Below are 7,500 nucleotides of genomic sequence, written 5' to 3' on the forward strand. Positions count from 1 at the left end.
CCAAACAAGCTCTGAGGAAGTTTCCTCAGAGAATGAGTGGCTAGACTTTTAGTTCCTTGGAGTTAAGGTTGCCGGGAAAGGTTCCAAGTGCAAGAATTTATAGCTTTGTGGTTTCAGCCATTAATGAAGAGAAAGTGTGATCCTTTAATGATTTCTATGTTTTTTAGTTAACTTAAAACACCTTCAATTCACTTGAGCCAACACTTGGTAAGGCAAGTGATCCCCGTCCATGGAGGTGCACTAATTTACCTCTTACGAGCTTTTGGGAAGTGACTTGAAGGTAGGATTTTCTAGAATTGCCAACACTTGGTAAGCTTTTGGACTCCAAGGAGACATCCATTAGTTATCTTTTGCGAGCTTGAGAAGGGAAGTCCAAAGTTAAAGATCACCTTGAATGGTAAATGTTAGGTGGGAGGCATGAGCCATTGCAAGTTGTATCAGTGAGAGAGAATTAGAGCTGAAATCCATTTAAAGGATACATCTGTACAACACTGATTAGAGAATTGACTATATGTTAATTCTCTAATGCGAGGAAATGAACCAAATGACCGGAGCTCTGTTTTTGCATGAGGAACCTCCCCTATGAACCCAAACCTCTAAGGAATGTTTTTCTTCATAAGTAATTTCCATTACTGTCTTTTTAGTTACCTTGAAAAAAAACCTCGTTTCACCAAAGTTTGTGTTTTATTTCTTAAGCTAACCTTGAAATGAAAAAGCACCAATTTAACTTTGAATTGGTATCAGTTGTGAGTTGAAAACCCTTCCCAGAGAATGATCCTAGAGCCACTATGCTATATTAGCTAAAACTATCCTAATGCATGGTGATATAGGTTATAAATTTTGTTGATTACTCTCTCAATCAAAGAGCACCAACTAGACAAGAATCAGTTGAGACACCAATTGGGAATGAATCAAATGGCGCCATTGCGGGGAAGGTGCCAACTTCATAGTGATATTATTTCAGTGTACTTGTGGTTTTCATCACAAGTTTGGTGAGTTTTCTGTCATTTTACTAACTCATTTAGTTTTTTTTCTTTTACTCGTTTATATTCTAGTATAGCTTTTAATTTAGTTTTAGTTAATCGAACTCTTTTTGGTAGCATTGCTTTTGTTTTCCTCTATTTTTGTTTTTTTTTTTTAGTTACAGTTGATACTAGTTGTGTATGCCAAAGTGGATACGAGATAGTGGAGGAAGGCTTGTTAAACTTGAAACACCTCATAACAAGGAGTTGGAATTGAGCTTGAACATCATGGAAACTACACCTGAGGATCAGCATAGTCACCATGGTCATCAGGACAATCCCAATGAATTAAGATCAATGAGGGACTGTATGCATCCACCTCGCATGAGTGCACCATCATGTATAGTGCCCCATACAGAGCAGCTAGTGATCAGACCCCATACTGTGCCACTTTTGCCAACTTTCCATGGAATGGAAAGTGAGAATCCTTATGCCCATATCAAGGAATTTGAAGACGTTTGTAATACATTTCAAGAGGGAGGAGCTTCAATCGACCTGATGAGGCTTAAATTATTTCCTTTTACTTTAAAGGATAAGACCAAGATTTGGCTTAATTCTTTAAGGCCAAGGAGTATCCGTTCTTGGACTAATTTACAAGCTGAATTCCTCAAGAAGTTCTTTCCTACTCACAGAACAAATGGCTTGAAAAGGCAAATTTCAAACTTCTCAGCTAAAGAGAATGAGAAATTCTATGAGTGTTGGGAAAGATACATGGAAGCCATTAATGCTTGTCCTCACCATGGCTTTGATATATGACTGTTGGTGAGTTATTTCTATGATGGGATGTCTTCCTCAATGAAGCAACTCCTCCAAACAATGTGTGGAGGGGATTTCATGAGTAAGAATCCTGAGGAAGCTATGGATTTCTTGAGTTATGTAGATGAAGTCTCAAGGGGATGGAATGAACCGCACAGAGGAGAAGTGAGAAAGATGAAGTCTCAACCAAATGCTCTTCATGCTAAGGCTAGGATGTACACCTTGAATGAAGATGTTGATATGAAAGCAAAATTTGCAGCTATGACAAGAAGAGTGGAGGAGCTAGAACTGAAAAAGATGCATGAAGCGCAAGTTGTTGCTGAAACACCAGTGCAAGTAAAGTTATGTTCTATTTGTCAATCTTATGAACACTTGGTGGAGGAGTGCCCTACAATTCCAGTTGCTAGAGAAATGTTTGGAGAACAAGCAAATGTCATTGGACAATTCAAGCCTAATAGCAATGCTTCGTATGGCAATACTTACAACTCAAGTTGGAGGAATCATCCAAATTTTTCATGGAAGCCAAGAGTATCTCAGTACCAACAACCGGCTCAACCATCCCAACAAGCTTCAAGTCTTGAACAAGCAATAGTGAATCTCAGCAAGGTTGTGGGAGATTTTGTTGGAGACCAAAAATCCATCAACTCTCAACTCAGTCAAAGAATTGACAGTGTAGAGAATACTTTGAATAAAATGATGGATGGGATGCAAAATGACTTATCTCAGAAGATAGATAATCTCCAATACTCAATCTCAAGGCTCACTAATTTGAACACAGTGCAAGAGAAGGGTAGATTTCCTTTTCAACCTCACCAAAACCCCAAGGGTATCCACGAAGTGGAAACTCATGAGGGAGAATCTTCACAGGTGAGAGATGTTAAAGCCTTGATCACTCTACGGAGTGGTAAAAAGGTTGAGTCACCAACACCCAAGCTATATGTTGAAGAGAAGGAAGAAGAAGAGACAAAGAAGAGGGAGGAAATGAAAGGAAATAAGAAAGATATCAGTGAAGAGAAGGAGGACCGTGATTCAACAGTGAATGCAAATACGGAGAAAGAACTTATTAAGGAAGAATTGATGAAGAAACGCACATCTCCACCTTTTCCTCAAGCTTTGCATGGGAAAAAGGGGATAAAAAATGCATCAGAAATCCTTGAAGTATTGAGGCAAGTGAAGGTCAACATTCCATTGCTGGACGTGATTAAGCAAGTTCCATCATGTGCAAAGTTCCTAAAGGACCTGTGTACTATCAAAAGAGGGTTGAATGTGAATAAGAAAGCCTTCTTGACTGAACAAGTGAGTGACATCATACAATACAAATCTCCTTTGAAGTATAAAGATCCGGGATGTCCTACCATTTCAGTTATGATTGGAGGAAAGGTAGTGGAAAAAGCTTTGTTAGATTTGGGAGCAAGTGTGAATTTGTTGCCATACTCTGTTTATAAGCAAATGGGACTTGGTAAATTAAAGCCAACATCAATCACTCTATCTTTAGCTGATAGGTCAGTGAAAATTCCAAGGGGGATAATTGAGGATGTTTTAGTTCAAGTTGATAATTTCTACTATCTAGTAGATTTTGTTGTTCTTGATACTGATCCTTTAGTTAAGGAAGCTAATTATGTTCCTATCATCCTTGGAAGGCCATTTCTTGCTACTTCAAATGCAATCATAAATTGTAGGAATGGGCTTATGCAACTCACTTTTGGCAACATGACACTTGAGCTTAATATCTTTCATATGTCAAAGAAGCTAATTACTCCGGAAGAAGAAGAAGGTCCAGAAGAGGTATGCATTATTGACACTCTAGTGGAGGAGCATTGTGATCAGAATATGCAAGATGAGTTGAATGAAAGTCTTGAGGATCTTGAAGAAGGGTTGTCTGAACCCACTGATGTCCTTGCTACTCTACAAGGTTGGACGAGGAAAGAAGAGATCCTACCTTTATTCAATAAAGAGGAGGGACAAGATGATGTAACAGAAGAATTCCCGAAGCTCAATTTGAAACCTCTGCCCATGGAGTTAAAATATACATACCTAGAAGAAAATAACCAATGTCCTGTTGTTATATCTTCATCTCTTACCGGTCATCAGGAGATTTCTCTACTTGAAGTTCTTAAGAGGTGCAAGAAAGCAATAGGATGGCAAATGTCTGACTTGAAAGGAATCAGTCATTTGGTTTGTACACATCACATATACATGGAGGAAGAAGCTAAACCAATTTGTCAACCTCAAAGAAGATTGAATCCTCATTTACAAGAAGTGGTGCGAACTGAGGTACTAAAGCTACTCCAAGCGGGTATTATTTATCCCATATCTGACAGCCCTTGGGTGAGTCCTACTCAAGTGGTACCAAAGAAGTCAGGGATTACTGTGGTTCAGAATGAAAAAGGAGAAGAAATTGTTACACGCCTCACTTCAAGTTGGAGGGTGTGTATTGACTATAGGAAATTGAATGTTGTGACAAGGAAAGATCATTTTCCACTCCTGTTTATTGATGAGGTGTTGGAGAGAGTCTCTGGCTATCCTTTCTATTGTTTCTTGGACGGGTACTCAGGGTATTTCCAAATTGAAATTGATGTTGAAGATCAGGAGAGGACCACTTTCACATGTCCGTTTGGAACATACGCCTACAGAAGAATGTCTTTTGGTTTATGCAATGCACCTGCAACATTCCAAAGATGTATGCTTAGTATCTTCAGTGATATGGTGGAGCGAATTATGGAGGTCTTCATGGATGATATCACCATATATGGAGGTACATTTGAAGAATGCTTAGTAAATTTGGAAGCAGTTCTTAAAAGATGCATTGAAAAAGACTTGATGCTCAACTGGGAGAAATGTCATTTTATGGTACGTCAAGGAATTGTCCTTGGCCATATCATCTCCGAGAAAGGCATTGAAGTTGATAAAGCCAAGGTGGAACTTATTGCCAAATTGCCATCCCCAACCACTGTGAAAGGAGTAAGGCAATTTCTTAGTCATGCAGGGTTCTACAGGAAATTTATACAAGACTTCTCTAAGCTTTCAAGGCCTCTTTATGAACTTTTAGCTAAGGATGCTAAGTTTGTCTGGGATGAGAGATGTCAAAAGAGTTTTGATTAATTGAAGCAATTTTTGACAACCGCTCCAATAGTAAGGGCTCCTAATTGGCAATTACCCTTTGAAGTAATGTGTGATGCCAGTGACTTTGCTATAGGAGTTGTACTTGGCCAAATAGAAGATGGGAAGCCCTATGTGATCTACTATGCAAGCAAAACATTGAACGAGGCTCAAAGAAACTACACAACTACAGAGAAAGAATTGTTAGCTGTGGTGTTTGCTTTAGACAAGTTTCGTGCTTATTTGGTAGGGTCTTTCATCATTGTTTTCATTGACCATTTGGCCTTGAAGTATTTATTGGCGAAGCAAGATGCAAAAGCAAGGTTGATTAGATGGATTCTTTTGTTACAAGAGTTTGATCTCCAAATCAGAGACAAGAAAGGGGTGGAGAATGTGGTAGCTGACCACCTTTCAAGGTTGGCTATAGCACATAATTCCCATGTATTACCTATTAATGATGACTTTCCTGAGGAATCACTTATGTTGCTAGAGAAAGCTCCTTGATATGCTCATATTGCTAACTATTTGGTTACTGGTGAAGTTCCAAGTGAGTGGAAAGCACAAGACAGGAAGCACTTCTTTGCAAAGATTAATGCTTATTATTGGGAAGAGCCCTTCCTTTTCAAGTATTGTGTAGATCAGATCATAAGAAAGTGTGTCCCTGAAGAAGAGCAACAAGGGATCCTCAACCATTGCCATGAGAATGCCTGTGGAGGCCACTTTGCCTCTCAGAAAACAGCCATGAAGGTCTTGCAATCAGGGTTTACTTGGCCATCGCTTTTCAAAGATTCCCACATCATGTGTTGGAGTTGTGATAGATGCCAAAGACTCGGGAAGCTTACAGAAAGAAACCAAATGCCCATGAACCCCATCCTTATAGTTGATCTTTTTTATGTTTGGGGTATTGACTTCATGGGACCTTTCCCAATATCTTTTGGTAACTCTTATAAATTGGTGGGGGTGGACTATGTTTCCAAATGGGTGGAGGCAATCCCCTGTAAACATAATGATCATAGGGTGGTTCTCAAATTTCTTAAGGAGAACATCTTCTCAAGATTTGGGGTACCCAAGTCCATAATCAGTGATGGAGTTACTCATTTTTGCAACAAACCTTTTGAAACCCTATTAGCCAAGTATGGAGTGAAGCATAAGGTAGCTACACCTTATCATCCTCAAACTTCCGGGCAAGTGGAGCTAGCAAACAGGGAAATAAAAAACATATTGATGAAAGTGGTGATTACAAGCAGAAAAGATTGGTCTATTAAGCTACATGATTCATTATGGGCATATAGAACAGCTTATAGGACTATTCTTGGCATGTCTCCCTATCGTATCGTCTATGGCAAAGCATGCCACCTCCCTATGGAAGTAGAATATAAGGCTTGGTGGGCAATCAAAAGGTTGAACATGGACTTGATCAGAGCTAGGGAAAAGAGGTGCTTAGACCTTAATGAGATGGAGGAATTAAGAAATGATGCTTACATCAATTCCAAAGTTGCAAAACAGAGGATGAAGAAGTGGCATGATCAACTAATCTCCAACAAAGAATTTCGGAAAGGACAAAGAGTCCTACTCTATGACTCAAGGCTCCATATCTTTCCAGGGAAGCTCAAGTCAAGGTGGATAGGTCCTTTCATTATTCACCAAGTACATCTCAATGGAGTGGTGGAATTACTAAATTCCAATGGCATAGACACCCTTAGAGTCAATGGTCATCGCCTCAAGCCATTCATTGAGCCGTTCAAGCTAGAAAATGAGGAAATCAACCTCCTTGAGCCACAAAAAGCCTAATCAGAGAAGGGTTAGATGGACTTGGTTTCACCAAAGTCCATAATTTTGTTAAATATGTTAATTTTTAAGTTTTGTAAATTATTTGATTGTAATTTTGGTCTTAAATTATGTTAATTGTAACTTATTTTTTTTTTGAATGATTAAAATCAAAAGGAATTGCAAGAAAATCGAAAGAAGCTGCTCCGAGCTGGTGCCATTCCCAGCTCATCAGAGCCATCATAGGCCCCTCCTTTTGTTGATCAGCCTATGCCTCATCAGGAGCCTCCTACAGGAGAGGCATCTAAGCCATCATTTCCACAGCATCACTCCACGTCACTCAGGAGGTACCACTTCCTCCCTATTTTTCAATCGCTTTTATCACATTGAGGACAATGTTCAGCTTGGTTGGGGGGAGAGTTGAGGAAGGAAGTTTTTGTTGTTAATGCTAAGTTATTTTGGTAATTTAGTTGCTTTTTGCTTAATTTTAAAATTTTTTTAAAGTTTTTATTCTACTCTCCATGGTTATTAAGGAAAAATTTTCAAAATGAAAAGGGAGAAATTGAATTTTTGTCTTTTTACTTGACTTAGAGTTTGTATTATGCTTACTAAAGTTGATGAATTGTTGAAACTTCTATTGAATTCAACCTTAGTTCTTCCACTTTAAGCTATTCACACACTATGCACAATAGGTTCCGATTATAAGATGAAAAACTATTTCCCTCTTGACTTAGGAAAATTTTAGACTTGGTACCTTTGACCTCATTTAATAGTGTTGGGACACCTTGTAAAAGGCCAATGAGCCTTTGAAAAAGAAAGAAAAAAATGTTTGCTTGCCTTGAAACCCGAGCAAGGT

The 7,500-nt window shown here is 38.8% G+C and overlaps 1 pseudogene; it reads right to left on the reverse strand.

Moving 5' to 3' along the window:
- Positions 1 to 7,500, reverse strand: part of LOC109124163 (uncharacterized) — a 14,083-nt pseudogene that overhangs the window by 4,335 nt on the left and 2,248 nt on the right.

Source organism: Vitis vinifera, chromosome 16 (assembly GCF_030704535.1).
Source record: "Vitis vinifera cultivar Pinot Noir 40024 chromosome 16, ASM3070453v1".
NCBI lineage: Eukaryota > Viridiplantae > Streptophyta > Magnoliopsida > Vitales > Vitaceae > Vitis > Vitis vinifera.